Below are 19,946 nucleotides of genomic sequence, written 5' to 3' on the forward strand. Positions count from 1 at the left end.
GAGCACGTGATGATACAGCGCATTGCCGCACCCACATAGAAAAAAAAGGCATCGTGCTCCGTGGTTACTTTCTCAGGTGGCCGTTTGCATATCATAATCTCTTGGACCAATAGTGTGAGTTTTCCACATTCGACTTATACGACTGACATTATAAAATACCAGAAATTATACAGTAAAATCAAATCCCAACTTCTCCGCTGGAGAACTTATCTGCGAGTATATATAGTACATAGGCTAGCTCTAACAAGTACAAAATGCAGATGGACCAGGAGATTAAAAGTTAAAGGCTAAAGGAAAAAGATTGTCATAAGCACTTGTATGCTCAGAACCAGTACATGAAAATGATCAAGAAAACCAAAATGTGAGACAAAAATCAAAGTTCAAAGAATAATTGTCAGTGGTCAAAACTTGTTTCTTAAAAACCAAACAAATAAAGCGCAAGGTGTGTTTTAAGTTATGGAATTTAAAATCTTCAACACATAACATTAATAAATTCAGGCAGAACTGTATTGTCAGGTGCCGAATGACGTAAGCTATGTGACTAGCAACTGCACTTATCAATAGTAAACATATAGGAACAAAAGCACAACATGGTGTCATGAAATTAATAACATTATAAAAACTAAAAAAAACACTGCAAAAATAAATAAACAAAAATATTCTTGTAAATCTCAATGTTTGTGTGGAATGACACTTGCATTACCAGAGGTCCTCAAGTGCAGTACCTTGAAGTATTCAGGTTTTTTCCTTACAGTACATGTCCCAAAGATGTACAGGTTTGAGGTTTAGTAATTCTAAACTGGTCCCATGTCAGTTTGGGTTTGTACCTAACTGGGTGCTGCAATGGACTTTTACCCCATCTGTGTCTTTAGTTCCCCACAGCCCAAAACTGGATTAAGCAGGACTGAGAATGCTGGTCTCAGATCCTTGCCATGAGACTGGCACCACCTCCTAAGCCACAGGACTACACTCTTCCCTGCTTTTCTTAGCTTGACACTCATTTCAGGCTCTGTGGTTTTTACTTCAGGCAACCGTAAACTCATCATCTGAATTGTAGTCACACCCTTCAGCAAGGACACCCAATGACACCACTCAAAAAAGAGAGAAAACAGGGTTACAGCTCCGACAAATGCTAGCCAGTGCCTAATCCCAGTCAGTAGGTCTGGCAATGACTCTCCTCCAGCCTCCTTCAATGCCCATTTCACTCCAGCATAGTGTGTGGCAGACAATCATCTCAAGGTGAGCACTCAGCACACTGATGACTGACTGGCGTACTTTGTGAAATTCACCAATTTTTTTCCAGCTGTCATGAGATGAATCATAATTGAGAAAAAAACACCATTCATTATCTTGAAAATATGACACTTGAATCTGAGTCATTTTGTTGGCAAAATGATGCATGTAGTGCCAGGCAATAATGCTAAGAGTTACACAACTATAATTAATTACTGCACAGCAAAACTCTATGAAGGAATAAATATGTACTTCTCTTAAAACCAAAATAAAAACATGGCATGGAATCTTTTGACATATTCAGTATGCCAATACCAATGTAGTAAATGAGCATACAGGGTAATAATGCTGGAAGAAAATGTAACATTTAATAAAAGCTGCGAGATTCAGCTCTCATGCGAGCTGCGGCTTTCACTGTAGTGCAGAATCATACCGGTCCTGCTGACCCTTTTTCTACTGAAGAAATAGTGAGTGCTCATTTCAATTTTTCACATACATAACCTTCTGTTCACTGGAACATTCATGTTCAGTTAATACTCCAGGGTCAGAAATACTAATCTCAAGGTTAATAAAAGGATGCTGGATGAGCTGCACTCATCTTTATTACAGTTGACAGTGGGATTGCTGAATGGGGTGCAACAGGATAATGGCAGTAGGGAGTGACTGCCCCAGACCATTACAGCGTACTCTTCAGCCAGGGTGGACTTCAATTACATATTCAGTATTGTTCTTACCTAATTTATTTATTCATTTTTTTTCTTGTAACTATTTCTTTGACACCCTCTAAAGCACTTTGAACTACATGTTGTATATAAAAATGTGCTATAGAAATAAATGTTGTTGTTGAACCCCAGTATGTGTTCAGCAGAATAGGATGGGAGTTGTGTGCCACTTTAAAAGTGAGGTAAAATTTAATGACGTATCCCAAGATATATTTACATTTTTTTACCACATGCCCTGCAAAATGTATAGAAGTTCGCTGAATCATCACCTTAATTGTTAGTGTATATAGGAAACTTAATTACTGTTACGATACTTATTCCAGAGTTATACATTTCCCTCGTTTTATATTTTTTGTCATTAATATTATTTTTTTAAACAGTATCCACATTTTAGTTATTTCTGGTTGCTGCCACATTGGGTCAGAGTTGAATTTTCGTTTGCCACAAAAAGCAGTCTTGCAAATTACATCATCAGCACAACAGTATAAAGATGGGCACCTCAGACCTGTATCTATCCAATTTTTGTGGATTCCTAGAAAAATCTATGTGCTTTTTGTTTTCTTATCATCCTTTGAGATCTCCTGGTTCCTGACTCAAGCTTTAGGATTTCAACTGCAGTCCTTTGACAGTGTGTTAAACCAGAAATCGTAATCAAATTAGACTTCTGTCAATGACTCCTGGCTTGTCTTCACAGCTCTTCTCCTGGTCTTCCTATTACTGTTGGTTCCATTACAAAGTTAATCATAACAATTACAAAATGTTTAGTTTTCTCGTTTTGTTTGCAATATGCCGTCTATCACTTCAAGAGAGCCCCACCAATTAATTAAAAGGGCAAGCTCAGTTAGGGGACACACACTCTAGACCCCCAGAGGTCACAGCAAAGGAGAGAATTAACACAAAACTGAGAGCTGTTATGAACAATGCTGCACAATGTCTCTCTCTGACACACTAACACTAAGGACTTTCAACCAACAAATCATTCAGCAGAAGTGTGTCAAGAAACATGCAATACTCCTGCAGAAATGCCTCACTGTGACTGCGATGATCAAGTCAGAAGTTTTCATTCATTTTAGTTTTTTTCCTTTTTAGTCATTCTGGTCCATGATCAGACTGAAGTATCTATCTATCTATCTATCTATCTATCTATCTATCTATCTATCTATCTATCTATCTATCTATCTATCTATCTATCTATTTAGTGGTGTAAAGAACATCAAGACAGGAGAGACACAGACATGGGTGTATTAATTGTGTTATGGCATATCCATTGCACCCATTAGACAAACTGTGTGGCTATTTATTTTGCTGTTATAAACGCTATGCATCGCAGCTGTCCACAGTTTTATAAACTGTCCTCCTTAATTCTATAATCTGCTGTAGTTGGATATTCTCCATGTCTGTTACCGAATGCTAGTATGATATCATCCCGCTCAGTATATACATCACTTCTGCTGTTTTGGTTCCTGAAAACTAGTTATTGAAAATAAATGCTTAAAGCTAACCTTTGCGGGAGCAAGATTCCTTTTTCTGTACTTATTAAAAATGTTCTTTTTTTATGTGCACCGCACTGATTGAATTTACTGGTTGCCAAGTATTGGTTTGCCCACCCAGCTGATACCCAGGCTCATCACTGTACAGATTCTAGCCTCACCCCAGCACAAATACCTTCGAAAATGAATTATTTGAGTCAAAGTAATGTTTTTTCAGAACCTTTTCCAGTTTTAGCCCTACCATCATCTTTTAAGATGTACTTTTCCAATATCTTACAAGAGTGACGTTCTCTTATGTTAAGAGATATTTTTACTCTCTTAGTGATATAAGCAATCATTTTGAAAAAAAAATAAATTGAACATATTAATGCATACATGGCTCATTCAGCTTGTGACACATCAACTAATTGCATGTAAAATTTTGCTCAGTATGATACATAAGCAGAATTTAGTCCATGATCACCAACTGTTTTATGAATTTTCAAAGCCCCAGGCTCTTTGCAGGGATATGTGTCTGAGTTGCTCCTACTGTGGGTGTTAGCTTTGAAAATCAAGCTTTTATATTCTTCTATAGTTTGAAGAATAGCAGCCAAGTAAGAGATGAGCATTAATTGAGAGGCTAAGGGATGATGGATGATCTTGATGAAGAGCTTAACACGCATGCCTGGACTCCATTGTCATCTGCCGTAAAATCATAACAACTCGACAAGAAAATATTTGTTAATTCCCAAAGAATTATCTTTAAATCATTTATGCTTCAGCTGGTAATCCAGCTAAAAGCACAAAAAACTGAAGCAACAAACAATTGGGGGAGAGATGAGGAATTTATCAGAAATGACACCCAAAGAAATCAGTGCAGACACTTCTGCAAGCTAAGTGTTTATTGAGCCACTGGGCTCCGACAGGGATGCGTCTTATAATGTAAATTTTCAGACAGGGTCAGTGTACTGAATAGCAAGATCCCCAGCCTTAGTTAAAAAGTAAATGATTACCTATTGGTTCCTCTCATCTTACTCATGCGCTTTGTTCTCTGAATATTTCATTTCATGTTTGCTCTCAATTATCAGAGTGTAAAGTTTACACGAGTCGGGGTTAGCACTGCTCCAAAGTCTGGAATTTCACTGTGTGGAGTGTGCATGGCCTCCTCACATTTGTGTGAAGTATAGTCTTGCTTTCCTGCCACATTACAAAGATGCATGTTTTAGATTAATCAATTCCCAACTTGTACTCAGTGCTGCTAGAAACGACTTTTGCTTCTAACAACCCTGAATTGGACGAGTGTGTTAGTAAATTGATGGATAGTAGGATTTTTCTAGTGGCCCATGATTTATAGGAAGGCAATAGTATCACCGACTGATCCAGATGTGCATCACTGTTGGTCTTTTCAACCACCTTCCATAGGAGTGTATCTAACCTGTCTGACTTTTTAAAATTCTCATTTCGTGTAATGGTTTAGTGTGTTTTGCTTTTTGGTGGCATTTACCCACTTTCAAACTTTAATGAGTAATTTCTAACTCATGGCTCTAAAGTCATCTAATAATAATGATAATGTTACATTTTGTTTCTAATTTTATTTTTGTACATAAATAAGTTAAAAACAGAGACATACAAAAATAAACAAACAGATATGATAAAACTACACAGAGAACCATCAACACTTTTTCTTTGCAAAAAGAAACTTAGACACTTGGAACAAGCTACCAAGTATCATGGTAGATAGTAAGACTTTAGGGACTTTCAAAACTCAACTTGATGTTTTTTAAGAAGAATTAAGTGGACAAGACTGGCAAACTTTGTTGGGCTGAATGGCCTGTTTTTGTCTAGATTGTTCTAATGTTCTAAATGTTATAGAAAATACAATCAACACATCATAAGTAGGCTGTGCAAAAAAGGTAAGTCCTTATGTTAGGTTTAAATGCAGCAATTAGTCTCTCTTGCTCATACAGCTTGCTAAGCACGTGGAGTGCTGCTCTACTCTCATTTCTCTCATGGCTTCCTCACCACTGCTTGGAGGGTCTTGATGAGAGGACATCCTCTGAAAGCACCATTAGACTATTTGTGTGTGACAATGTGTGTGTGTGTGTGTGTGTGTGTGGATGCATTAATTTCATTTAATTTTTTTTTATTGTGTACCACTGGTTAAAAATTGCTAAGCTTTAGAAAAATGAATTCAGTGATGTTTTGTGCATTTGATTATTACAAGTCACGTTGTCCCCATTTACTTCAAACAATATCAAAGAAAGCACACACATGATGATGTCAGAATCGCAACAAATGATACCCTCCTTTAGGCTTGGGGGCAAAGTAATCTAACTGTTAGGTAATAACGGAGCTCCATCTCAGCGGTTACTCGGTTATGAAGTGACACCTCTTTCTGGACTGTCATGTTTTTATGGCTCAGGGCCAGGAAGTTAGTTGCCCTCCCTGAACAGTTTCTTGTTACTATTGGGGAAAAGGAAGACAACATAGTTAGCATCAGTACCCCCTCTTGTGCCAGGGTGGAACTACATACCTGGGAAGAACTTGGAGCATCAGTCGCACAGGGCACTACTATTTGTTTCCTACCATTTCTGTATGCGTTTCATTGACCTGATTGAAGTTAATTTATGCTTTTTTTTTTTCTACAAGGCCAACTACTCTCCGATCAGGTTCTAGGAATGCTCTTATTGGGTGAATAATTGTATTAGTCATTTTGTGCAAATTGTGTTACATTTGTGCATACATTTTTACTCTAGTATTGTTTTTAAAGCACTATCTGAACCCTTGACTCATTATGTTGGGATTGAGATTCTACGTAGCAACAACAGACGTTTAGTGTGACTACCACAGCATGGACAATTTTACCCATAATGCACAGTATTTTGTGTTCTTAGATAGGTCCTGTGGCAGATCACATTCATACCTGGCACTGCACCAAGACCACCTTTTACAATGGGTCTTGTTTTTGTCCACTTCAGAGTGCGATTGGCATGCTCACATCTCCCTTAATGAACTGAACTTTCAGGGACATTACAGCAGAGTTTGAAAAAACTACATTTGACAAACTATGTGTGAAGATTACATGTAAAATATTTTCTCACACTGTAGTATTGAAACAAAAGCAAGAATGCTTAATTAAAAATAAAACCAAGCAATATAGTATAATTATAAGCAGAAATGGTACATGCAAGAATATTATTTCACAAACAGGTTATATATTGAATGCATAGACTAAAGTGATGCATTGAATATGAATTGAACTTCAGAGCTGCCTACATATGGTTTTGTTTCCTTTTATATTATGTTATCATTAGATTTGTTTTGTTAGTTTCCCATACTTGCCATCAATTTTGAGTTGTTCTCAAGGAAGTGGCCATTTTATTGTTAATAGCAATGATTGCTTGCTGTTTGATTGGGCATTGATGGTCACAGTTAATGACATCATTCTGTACACATTATTTAAGATGGCACTGAGCAGCTCACAGTATCCAAGGTTTTAAATTATTTCAAATGATCTACAATAATATGCATTTTAACATTAGTTAGGGAAGATGTTAGATGTTTAGTTAGTTCTTGAAGTGTGATTTTTGCCTAACTTTTTTACTAACAGGCCTGCTAATTCTTTGAATCTTTATATCCTGGTCAGTGCAACTGCTCTTTTCTCTTCCGAACAGTTCATGAAAACTACTCATTGACAGGCTTAGATTGTTGTACATATTTGGAAATACAATATAGTTACGATAAAACAATAAACAACACGCACAAGTGGGCTGCTTAGATCCATACTATTTCCAACACAATGGGCAAGCAGTAGAAGTTCTCCTTAATCAGAAGAAGCCGAAGATGTCCTCCTTAACCAGTGCCTAGGAAGTTTAGTACACACCCTTTCAAAGACAGTCTGAGAACTGTAGTCTTATTACATTATTAAAACACCTACACCAAAATCGAACTGACGTGACAGTTTTATCAGGATGCAGCAAAGGGAAACCAGTATTCATCAACTGAAATCCCATAATGCCTTCAAATTTGATGCTCCAGTTCAAGCAGAACTAGTTCCTTAATATCATTTGCTTCATTGTGACTATTAATATGGTGCAGGGCCAGACTTTGGGTATAGCAACCCTCAACACACATTCACAGTTATTCCTTCTATGGCTGCCAAGGGTGAGCAGCAGCAGGGAATTGTTTAATTGTGCCCTTATGGTTGGAAGAAAATGACTGTCATGGAACAACAACTTTAATGTAGTTTCAAGAACAACAGAAACCCAAGGGATTCAGATTCACAGCACCGCTAACATGCATTACCTGATACACTACACATGTCTCACAGCTTAACGATGCTTCAAATATTCTGAATATTTAAATGATATATTGCAGTATGTTGTGAAGTTAAGAGATTGACCTGAGTGTACATCAAACCATCAGGAGCTGTGTTTTTGCAGCCCATTGTCAAAACAGTGTTCACTATTATGTTAAAAATTACTTGAAAATCAATGTTATAGTGTTTACAAAAGCCTGATCCTTGCTAACTGATCATGCAGATAAAGAGATAAAAAGGTATCAGTCTCATTATGAGGTGCATTCGTATACCATAATGCAAAAAGCACCTACCATGATAGCCTTGTCTGTTTGTTTGTCCATCCGTCTTGTCCACATAAAACAACTTGGGTCCCAGTGGAACAATTTTGTTGAAATTTGACACACTTATTCTTTAAGAAAATTTGTTCAGTTACCCTTGAGATACCTCGATTACTGCATGCTGTGCACATGTTCAAAATTACAAAATCTCCCACTGAAAAGAATTTGTGAATTCATATCATAAAACTGAGAAACGCATTTATCCTAAAACGAAAAACTTGTATATTTTAACTCTGAGAAATATTTTGTAAGTCCGAATTAGTTTATTGTTTTATCGTGAGAGCAGTTACTTCAACTGTCGTCATGCGTGCGGAAGCAAATTCAGCTGCAGGACATGGGATGGGGCGGGGTCAGATGTATGGCCAAGTATTACCATATAAGGAAGGAAAGCTGTTAGATGTATTTTTGTTTATTCAGTTCATTAATAATGATATTCTTTATTAAGTATGATAGTAATGATATTGTTTATTTACCCATTACTGTACCTTACAGTACCAGAATGCCGAGGTAGGTCACTTTATACAGTATGATAACAGTATGGCTTCTATGTCTGCACAGTCCCATGTTTGTCTTTGTGCTGTTTTGCAGCATCTTGCCTGAACTTCAGTCACATCATCTCACTTCTCCTGCTCCTTGAAATTTAAGTGGGTAAGTTGTAGTGGGGTTATGTAAAATGTCAATTGTGTTTTTTCAATGTCTATAAGTGTTGTGTTTATCTGACCTTTTTTATATAAAACAAAATACCTGAAGAAGAGTTTCCCTCTGCAGGAAAGTCACAATGCAAGACCTTTTTTGGAGGTAGGGGTGGGGTAAGACCATGATTTAACATAATAAATATTGTGATCATTTCACCAAAGGGAACAACAGATTTTCATCCTAGTGCCTACTTGGCCTTAACCTAGGGCTTGCCCTGGGTCTAGGGCTGTTTTTGAGGATTTGTGCTAGACCATTTATTCTCATCAAAACTGATTTTATTAGGGGGAATACTGGGTGATCAGGTTGAAACTTTGCACAGAAGAATATTAAAACTCCACACAGAGAGACTATGTTTGGTATTTGTACCGAGACCACTGTACTAAACGTTTCATTTTCCATCACACAATTTATCCATTGATATCTCTTTTTAGTATGGACGGAGAAAGAGTACTATTTATCAGACATCCCTGCATACATAATTAATTGTCAAATATTCTGAAAAGATATGTCTAATGTATGAGTATACTGAGGTAAATTTTGTGTCCTATGATATTTTAAATAAAATATTATGTTCTGTTTTTTTCACTTGCTACAATAGAAATAAATTGGAACATTTTTCAAGGTAAACAACAATAAGCAAGAGGATGTCAAAAAGTGCACGCAGATTGATTCTGAGGTTTGTGCTCACTAATTAAAACACAATGAGACAAGCCATGTTCAAAGATTTGTGAGCCAAACGCAACAAAATCATGGATTTTTCTCCTAATGGCTTGCCTCTTGAATCATTAGCTCTGATTTAAATTGTTCAGCGTAGCTTGACACATTAAAAACATTAGAATAGAAAATGAGAGCGAGGCAGAAGAGCCAATAAAATCAGAGGTCTCTAAACCGGAATAGCGTGCAGCAAAGAAAAACATTTTTTTTTGCTCAGGGTTATGAACTTGCTCTTTTAGAGTTATTAATGTCCAGCTGAGGATTTTCAAATTGTTAAATCATGTTGTAGCTTTAGCACTAAACAGCATAAGATAAGAGGAAAACAATTTTCTTAAGGTTGCCTAAATCTAAGAAAGCATCTCTTTCTGTACATTACAGGTAAGTGAAGCTTCTCTCACCAGCATTGGCCAAAGTATAGGAGCCAACACAGAACAGGACACCAACCTGCTGCAAGTAATATAGAGATAGTCCAGTGTGGTTGACCTCATGGACCCACATGGGCACAGGAAGCTCATACAAAGACCACTCAGCCAGAGACCTGACCCACATTTGAATTGGGGTACAGAAAGCTTTGAGGCAGCAGCAGTAACTCCAAAATTCTATTTAGAAGTAATATCTCACAACTGTAAGCCAGTATATCTTCTACAAAATCTATAAACATAAGGAGAAATCTCATTTTTTTCAGGGGTCAAAAATTCATAGAACTCAAATTGTTGAGAGGATAACAATCAAACAAAATTTTAACAACTTGAACCAAATTCACAGTTGCCCTCCACCAGCGCACTCCTACAAATTCTCAAACAGGTCGATAATATTGTTTGGAGGAGAATTCCACAGTGCCCACTCCCACCCCTGCAAAGCATATGAGTCTCAGAATGTAGTGAAGCAGAAGATGAGAAAATCTCTTATTTTCATTTCTTTTTTGAAGGGCAAGCTGGTGACAAAGACTTTCATAAATGCTCATCAAAACAAGCTTACAGAAAGCAGAATATGTGCACTTACAGGCACATGGCTTCTCCCAAACCCCGTCAAATCTTCATCAAGGCGGTCACCTGATTGTTCAGCCCGGGTCTTGTGTGTGATTCACATGTTTATGTGCCTGCTGTACATAACACAAGATGGTAAGTTCAAGATTCATTTTTTTTTGGATACACTAGATGGCAGATGACATTGATCCGATAAAGGAGGTTACCCAAAACACTCAGAGTGAACCTCCATTTTGATGAAGTCAGAAAAGTGCAGTTTGAGTCTTAATTGCAGGATAGAGGAACCAGGAGGATGCAGGCCTAGAACTGGATTTTGGAAATGCCTCAGTAATTCATTTGGTTTAATTTGGCTAAGAAAGGAGGGGGTTATAAAAGCGAAAACAAAAAACTCTTCAGTGATATGAATAAGAAGAAGGCCCACTGCCTCACAACTTCATAGTTTTTTAGGTTGAACCCCAAGGCTAGTAACAGGCTGTGTGATTGTTTGCATGTTCTTCCTGTCAACACATTTCAAAGACGCACACGTTAGTTTATTTACCTTCTCAAAATTTCATGAATATGTTGAGGTGGTCAGCTTTGAACTGGCATCCCAGCCAGGTTCTTGCCTTTGCACCCAGTGCTACTAGGAAATGCTTCATCGTTTTAAAAATGGATGAATAATTCACACAAAGATTGTGTGGTCAAATGGCAAACTTTAACTTTTTTGAGGTCTTTTTTTTTTTTTTTTTTTTTGTCTTTTGCCGGATATTAGATTCTTTAAGATTTATATTTTTAATTCAAGTCACAAACAAGTGGCTATCTAATTACATGAATGTCAGTGAATCTTTATTGCTTTTCTAATTTTAGCCTTATTATTATTGTGTGTGTGCAAGAAAGAGGTAGGATATTTTTTTTCATTATATGCATATATGGAGATTGTTCTTTGATTCAATTAATTCTCCCTGCCAGAATTTCCCCAAAGCCTCCTTTGTTCCCAGACCCTAGTGATTCTGCAAGAACATATTAATATTGCTGGTCACTTGCATGAGATGAGCAGGGTGATGATGAGGATTAATTTGAATGACTGATAATCATCTGTGCGTCTGCCATTTTGATCGTAACGAGTGTGGATAATAGTGGCTGGTTCTCGATATACCAGAAGTCTCAAATGTCAGATTACATTGTTAAGCAATGCTGCACAAATAACAATCAGGCCATGGCTGTAGCAACTTCAGCACTGCAGCACACCCTTTAATGAACGCATGGAGACTTTTTCCTTCTGTGAGACGTTTCCCTTTTTTTTATTAGATAATTATTGTCCATTTTCTTTATAGTTCTTTAGCAGACTGCTAATGTTTGTTTACTTTGTTGTAACTTTTTAATGTACTCTCTAATGATGATGATTTCTCTAATGATCACTATAAGGTTAGCCATCCCCTCAACACTGTCTAGTAGCTAAGGAGTAGCCCATAACTCAATAAGAGTGCAAATTATGACATCTCTGTGCCATGCCCAGCTCCCTACTCGTGATGTCACACTTCCCGCTCCCCTCTGCTCACATCCTCTGTCTCGGATTAGTGCAAATATATCACTCCTGCAAGTGAACTTGTAAAATCAACTGGAATGTTCTAGCAAATTATAGATAAAAATCCAATCTAAATCCATTAAGTAGTTCTCTCGTTTGCTGTCTAGGCAGAGGCAAGGTATGCTCTGAGGCTGGCACATGAGTGAGGTGGGAATAAAGCAAAATAACATGAGGAGAACATACAAACTCCACACTGACAGTGACACAACTGCACTTCAAAACCGGTACTCTGGTATTAATCTGTACTAATCACTGTGCTATTATATTATATTATATTATATTATATTATATTATATTATATTATTCATCTATCATCAAACCTGCTTAATCCATTTGGTGCTCGGCAGCCAGCAGCTTCTCACTCATACACATAGTGACCAGGCTGGGATTCAAACTTAGCACTGTATAATGTGTTACAGTATAGTTACTATTATCCATCCATCCATCCATTTTCTAACCCACTGAATCCGAACACAGGGTCACGGAGGTCTGCTGGAGCCAATCCCAGCCAACACAGGGCACGAGGCAGGAGCCAGTCCCGGACAGGGTGCCAACCCACCGCAGGACACACACAAACACATCCAACACACCAAGCACACACTAGGGCCAATTTAGAATCACCAATCCACCTAACCTGCATGTCTTTGGATTGTGGGAGGAAACCGGAGCACCCGGAGGAAACCCACGCAGATACGGGGAGAACATGCAAACTCCACACAGGGAGGACCCGGGAAGTGAACCCGAGTCTCCTAACTGCGAGGCAGCAGCGCTACCACTGCGCCACCGTGCCACCCATATTATATTATATTATATTATATTATATTATATTATATTATATTATATTATATTATATTATATTATATTATATTATCAGCTATACCAAGTCCTATTTATACTTTTTTTGGTTAAATTATATTTCAACGAATGCTAAATTCAACTGACTCAGGCATTTCTTTCCTAGTATCATTTTAAAGTGCCGCTTTGACCTTGGCCCACTGCTTCTCCTCCTCCAACACTGACCTCACACTTCAACTCACCCACTTATATTGTTATAGCAATGTTCTGCTGGACTGAGCTAACAGGAGCGTTTGTAACATTGGATGAACTGTCATGTCCCCAGGGCCCAAAATACAGAAGGAAAAGAATATAAATATATAAAATACATTCTCTTTCCCAAATGAGCTTGAAGCTCTTTCTCGAATGTTGTATATAGCTTTCACTGTAAAATATTTAGTCTGATTTGATATATTTTTATTTTGTACTTGTACTTTTTGCAGTTTAGGATACGATACATATATATTATATTTTGAATAAAGCACAATATAATAAGCCACACGTATTCCATGTTTGAGGTCATATGGTGCAAAGCTGATTCCAGCACTATGCTGTAAAGACAGGAACCAACCATAGAGAAGATGCCAGGGTATCACAGGTCACAACTATGTGCAAACCACACACCCTGAGGCTTACTAATCTACTTAACATGTATGTACCCTATGAAAACACAGACTGATATGGTAAGAGTGTGCCACTCTAACACAATGAATAAGGCTAGGAACTGTGAGGCAGCAGCACTAGGTACTGCATGCTACCCCACCAAAAATATTTCAATGGAAAATGGGCATGGCCCGCTTATAGATACATGAAAACAAATATATTGTATTTATCTACAGCGTGTGTATGTGTATATATATATATATATTTACTGCTCATAAAGTTTAAAAATTGTCACTACTGGCAGCTGACTCAGGTTACCTAGGTAGTCCAGCTCCTCCAGCATGGCACAACCATGCATGTCGCTGCAAGAAGGTTTGTAGTGTCTCACGAGCATGGAGGAGATCCCAGGAGATTGGCTGTTACATAAGGAGAGCTGGACAAAGCCGTAGAAGGTCATCATCCCAACAGCAGAACCAGTACCTGCTCCTTTGTGCAAGGAGAAACAGGAAGAGCCCTACAAAATGACCTCCAGTTGGCTACTGGTGTGCATGTTTCTGACCAATCTGTCAGAAATAGACTCCATGAGGATGGCTTAAGTCCTCAACATCTTCTAGTGGGACATGTGCTCAAAAGCCCATCACCATGCAGCTCAATTGACATTCTCCAGAGAATACAGAATTGGCAGCTCCACCATTAGCATCCCATTCTCTTCACAGATGAGAGCAGGTTCACAATGAGCACATATGACAGATGTGAAAGAGTCTGGAGATGCCGCAATATCATCCAACATGACTGGTTTGGCAGTGGTTTAGTGATGGTCTGGAGAGGCATAACCTGTGGAGATTCACACAGACCTCCACATGTTAGGCAACTGTACCCTGCCTGCTGTTGAAATCCTCAGAGCCATTATCAGACCTTACGCTGGTGCAAGACAAAACCTCATATGTCCAGAGTGTTTAGGCAGTTCCTGGATGACAAAGACTTTGATGCCATTGACTGGCCCACATGTTCCCAAACCCTGAGTCCAATTGAGAACCTCAGGGACGATTGTACATCTGATCCCCCCAAGTAGCACCACAAACTGTCCAGGAGCTCACTGACACCCTGACCCAGGTCTCCAAGGATATCTCCCAGGACACCAGTTGAACCTTTGATTGGTTGGTGATTTTGGCTTCCATTGACTGTTGTTACATCATTCTGTTCTCAACAAGTCACACAGTGTTACTCAGTAAAGATTTTTCACATGAATAGTTCATTCATTGATATCTGATGTGTGATTTAAGTGTTCCCTTAATTGTTTATCAGCCAAATCACTGAATCTGAAGTATTCTTGCACCCATTGGTGGTTGGCATACTTCGGATTCAGAGTCTGTGTTCCATGCAGGGAGGTAAGAATTTCAGTATACTATGTACATGTGCCAATACTACTACTACTACCACTGTTACTACTGCTACTCCACAGTTACACAAAGAGATGATTGTTGAATTTAAACGTAGGTCCTTCATCTTTCCAGTCAGTAGACAGAAAACAGAAGAGTACTTGCCATTTACATAGGATAATGGAACTTCATTTTCAGTTCATTTCACTGTACATCAGCACTTCGTCTGTCGCTTCAAACTCTTCCTTTCTTCCATCAAGTCCACACTGCTTTGGAGATTTCTGCTGGTGCTGTCATTTGGATTAACTTTAAATTTTTGTTTTTTGTTTTAGGTACAGTTTAATATGTTTAAATATTTTGAAAGGGGGATTTTTCAAGCTTTATTTTCATATATGTGTTTATTTTATTGTTCTTCCCCAAAGAAGATTTTAATTTTCTTCTTTCAATTTTAAATACATCACAAATTCGATTTTCTTTTTCAGTGTTAAATTATGGAGTTACTAGGGTACATGTCATGACTGCCAAGGATTGCCTTGATGACTTGTACTGGGAAATGCTCAGTATACAATTTGAGCGGAACAACATGAATACCTTAATCTGAGTTTTAGGATTCTCCAGTGTGACCAACTTTAAATTCTAGTGACCTTTGGAGTTTGGAGTTTTTGTGTTCCAGCACGCTATCATAGAAAAGTAATTTTTCGAGCTATAAAATGGTGGCAACAGCTCACCTTATAGTCAGTGCCTTTTTGAGTGCTGAAAGCTCGCCTTCAGTCTCACTGAATTTCTGAGTTTTGACTTTTGTGGCATAAGCTCACGTTCTGGTCACTTTTTTCAAGCAGTAAAAGGTCATCTTCCTTGTACAGAAAATTTCTGAGATTTGATTGTTGTGAGTGGTCATCATATACACATTACAGTTTTCTTGTGGTTGTGGTCAAGTTTTTTTTACTTGAGGGCATTTGTCTTTTTGTTCCTCATATGGATTCAACTAGTAAACTAATGTCCATGGAAAGTTTAGTATTTAATATTCTTGTTTTGACCCTCACTCTTGGTTTTCATCTTAGTGTTTTCTGATTTTCTACGTGAACAACGTCTGCAGTTTACTTCTGACTACCACCAGAGTTAAGCCCTCAGGTTATGATAGCTAGTTTTGTTTTACTTCTCTCTTATTTTGGAGTTTATTTCTCAGTCTTCAAGAAAAGCAATCTGAAGTATATGTGTCTCTCCCATTCGGCTTCATAAAACATTGTGCCAGTGGAAAAAATTTGGAGTAACTGGCATGGGAAAGAAGTTGGGAGGATGTTTTGGAAAAGAAGAAGAGTGACTGGCATTTTGCGGGCAAATTTTTGGACCACTTCTAAGTTTTTTTTCTTTCTTTTCATGAATGGCATAGCAATATGTTTACAAATTTTCTAACTTTATCATTGTAAAGTTTTTCACAGTGCATTTCTACCACTCGTTAAGAAAGCAGGACATCTTCCAGCTTGATTTCTGATCGGTTTAGCCATTTATGGCCACAATATTTATTTGCTGTGATCGCAGTTTAATCCCTGCAGAAGCTTACTGCTGACCTCTGTCCTGCTAACGCTGTGTGAAGATTTAGTGACATGCTAGCCTGTCGTGTTGACCCTTACTGCTTCTATAACACAGTGATAGACTTAAAATAAGCATTAAGTAACTGACTAGGTCATCAAAATGCTTTAAGACTCCATCAGATTGGAGATGGCTTGCAGTAAGTCTTGAAACCGCATTGGAGCTCATTCTAGCCACTTGAGTGAACCCCTTTATTGCTAGCACTTTCATTTGGGACAAAAGCCCCCTTTTTCTCTCTTTCTGTCTCCCTCCCTCTTCCTCTCTCTCTGCTCTGAGCACTGTTCTCTGCAGAAATAGGCGGACATTAAACCCAAGGTCATTGCACATTAATTTAACTCTGGTAGGTAGCTGCTGCTCTAAATTAACAAGGCCACCTTTTTTCATAGGGGTTATCAGCTCCTCATAAGAAACACGGGGCAATTTTTTTTTTCTCTCCCTTGATATATTAATTTTTGACCAAACGTCCCCGCTTGACTACTGTAACGAGGTATGATGTATTGAGCCTAGGCTGTTGCCGTGGAGACCGCAGTCCCCTGTTACTTGTCATTAGAGCACAAACAAGCACTGGCATCTAATGTCATTCCAGTCGTCATAAGGAAAAGCAATGAGAGGAAGGGCGAGAAAGGGAGGGCGGGGGTCTGATGGAGGGTGCCGTAGTCTGGATTCCCAGCATTCACTCCCCAATGCTATATTTTTTCACTCTCGCTCCCTCTCTCTTTCGGTCTGTCTCTCGGCCCCTCTCCATATCTTTTTTTTTTAGTTGCTTGATTAATTTAACTGCACAATGACAATCTGACCTGGGTGCCAAGCTTCATGTCAGTGTGAGCCCGCTGGAAAAGCCCTTCCTTCCAGCTGTGTCCTTTAATAGGAATAATAATATTATTAATAGCACGATTAATTTTTGCATGGCTTCTAGCCCCTGTTTTTTGAGGTGACACCCGTTATCTGTCACTTCTTCAATTCCACTAATTCAATTACTTTTGAACTCGGGCATCTCTTCTTTGTAATCCTATACCTTTATTCTTTGCTTTTATCATTTTTATTTTTGCACTTTAAACAACACATCAAAGCCAGGTCTGGCAATTAATAAATAAAATGTATTACCATATTCTGAAAAAGTCAGCAAATATCTTGGCAATGCAGCAAAACATTTGTAAACTGTCTTAATTCAATTCAGGATTTCAGGTCCATATCTTCGAAATATAGCTATAGTTACATAGTAGTTTTAAAATGTTCTACTACTTTTATGTATTTTCACAGTTTTAGCCATCTATTTTAATAAAACTACACATTTTGAGTTATTTTATTTAGTATTAAATCACCTTAAAATCCTTCCATTGGCATCCATTTTCTGAATCTGATTATTCCATCGGAGGTTAGTAGGAAGTTTGAGCATACAATGGCACCATGAGGTTCATTAACCGTTGCCACTCAGCCTACGCTGCATGTTTTTAGGATGTGATAGAAAAACCAGTAGTGACTGGAGAAAAACCTATGCAGACACCCGGAGGATGTCGAAACCCCCACATTGGTTGGGATTTGAGCTCAGTGTCATATGATTGTTAAGAGGCCTCACTAAAAACTGGGCCACCTTGCCATCCAACATTAATGATATATGAATTTAATTAGAGAAATGTTTTTCAGTATATCAAAAAGTAATAATGATCATGCTGTAAGACCTTATATTAACAGATAGCACACATTTTTTTTAGTCCTCCCAGACTATGAGGAAGCCCAGGGGACGCCATTAAGAGAGTGCAAAAAGACTGTTGATTATTGTGTTGTTTTTGACACTCGTTCTTGATTTAGCCATTAAACTAAATGAGTTTCAGTCTTAGGTAAATCTTATTCATGCCATCTGCATCCATTTTAGTCAAAATGAAAATGGTTAAAATCATGTTTAAGAAAAATAGCAGCGTCTTTTCATATTTTAGTCAAAATGTCTGTTTTATTTTATAATGAAATTTTTGTTTGAAATTTTTCTTTGAAATTTTTTATAATGTTTTTGTTTAGTAATTTTATTAAATATTTTAAGATGAGGACCAAGGGCCACTGATATCCACCCTAAGTCTGCATGTTTTATTTCTCTCCATGTGGTTTTGCTTCTACATTCCAAAACCATGCCTTTTGAGTTAATCAAAGATATTTTAAGTGTGAGTGTTGTGTGCCATCCAGGGTGGTTTTTGATTTGCATTCAATGCTTCCAAGTGCCCACACAGTGCAGAATTAGCATATTATAATGTAAAATAATGAGAACTAAGAGGATTAAAAATTGGGCTAAGAGTGAGTAACTTCTTTAATGTCTACATTGAAGAAAAAAAAAAGAAAAGACAAGTCAGTATTAATGTCTCGTTAAAAAAAAAGAGCTCTTCATGGAACTTTATGCATGAAGGTGTGGTCCAGAGTGACAAGGACTTCCTGTAACTGGTGGATTTAAAAAGAGAGATGAAAATGGAAGGGGCAGGGTGATCAATGTTTGTAGTGAAAGTGACTTCAGTGGTCCTCCAGATTGTTCTTGTTCATTCTAGAGCAAATGAAAATTGTGTTAGCGGCATATCATATTTAAATCCTTCCCTGTAGTATATTCAATAAGCCCATTCCCATTAGACATTTCCAGATCTTATGTGCTTCACACTCTCTCTCTCTCTCTCTCTCTCTCAGTATATGCGTATATAGTATATAGTGATCAATAGAGGGCACCACAGAGCTTCAAACCCCCAGACACGAATGCAATGAGACAGTCCTAACTTCAAGACACAAACTTTCAATCAATGGAATACCTTCAGCAGACCTCTTCAGCACAGCAATATAATTGTTTTTCTTTCTATTCTCTTCTGCTTCTCCCAGGTGAGTGTTGCCTGTCTCCTCTCCTGGCTCTGATTCACCTGGATGAGGCAGTGCAATTCCTTTTATTGAAGACCCAGAAATACTTCTGTTGCCAGGGAATTGCTATCTAGCAAAGTCAGTCAAGCATACTTCCTTCATATGGAGCCTCCCCCAATTCCTCCATTATACTGGCCTCCTGGCCAGTTAAGAAAAGTAATACCAATCCCAACAGGGATGCCAGCCCAAGCATGCTGTCTATTACAATTTATATATATTGTGATAAATAATGCCAAAAGACATGATAAAGGTTTGGGGCAACCTCCAATATAATGTATCCTGACTGCTAAACACTTGGAGCACTTCCGAGTGGGCTGTAAAAGGAGCCAGCAGCCACCACTCTGGGAGCCAGAGTTGGGAGGATTGGAGACAAACCTTGCCAAGGAGGAGAACGAAAGAACGAAAGAAAGAAAGAAAGAAAGAAAGAAAGAAAGAAAGAAAAAGTATTGTCTACAGGTGTTTTTTGCTTTGGGACTTTGTTGTGTACTTGTGGGAACAAGTGAAGAAACAAAAATAAATCCTTTATGTTTTAGAAATGTGCGTCCTGCATCTGTCTGTGTCGGGTTGAGTGGCTGCTACACCCTCTATATTTGTCACAATATATATATATATATACAGTATATATATACTGCATA

This window comes from Polypterus senegalus, chromosome 9, assembly GCF_016835505.1.
Source record: "Polypterus senegalus isolate Bchr_013 chromosome 9, ASM1683550v1, whole genome shotgun sequence".
Taxonomy (NCBI): Eukaryota; Metazoa; Chordata; class Cladistia; order Polypteriformes; family Polypteridae; genus Polypterus; species Polypterus senegalus.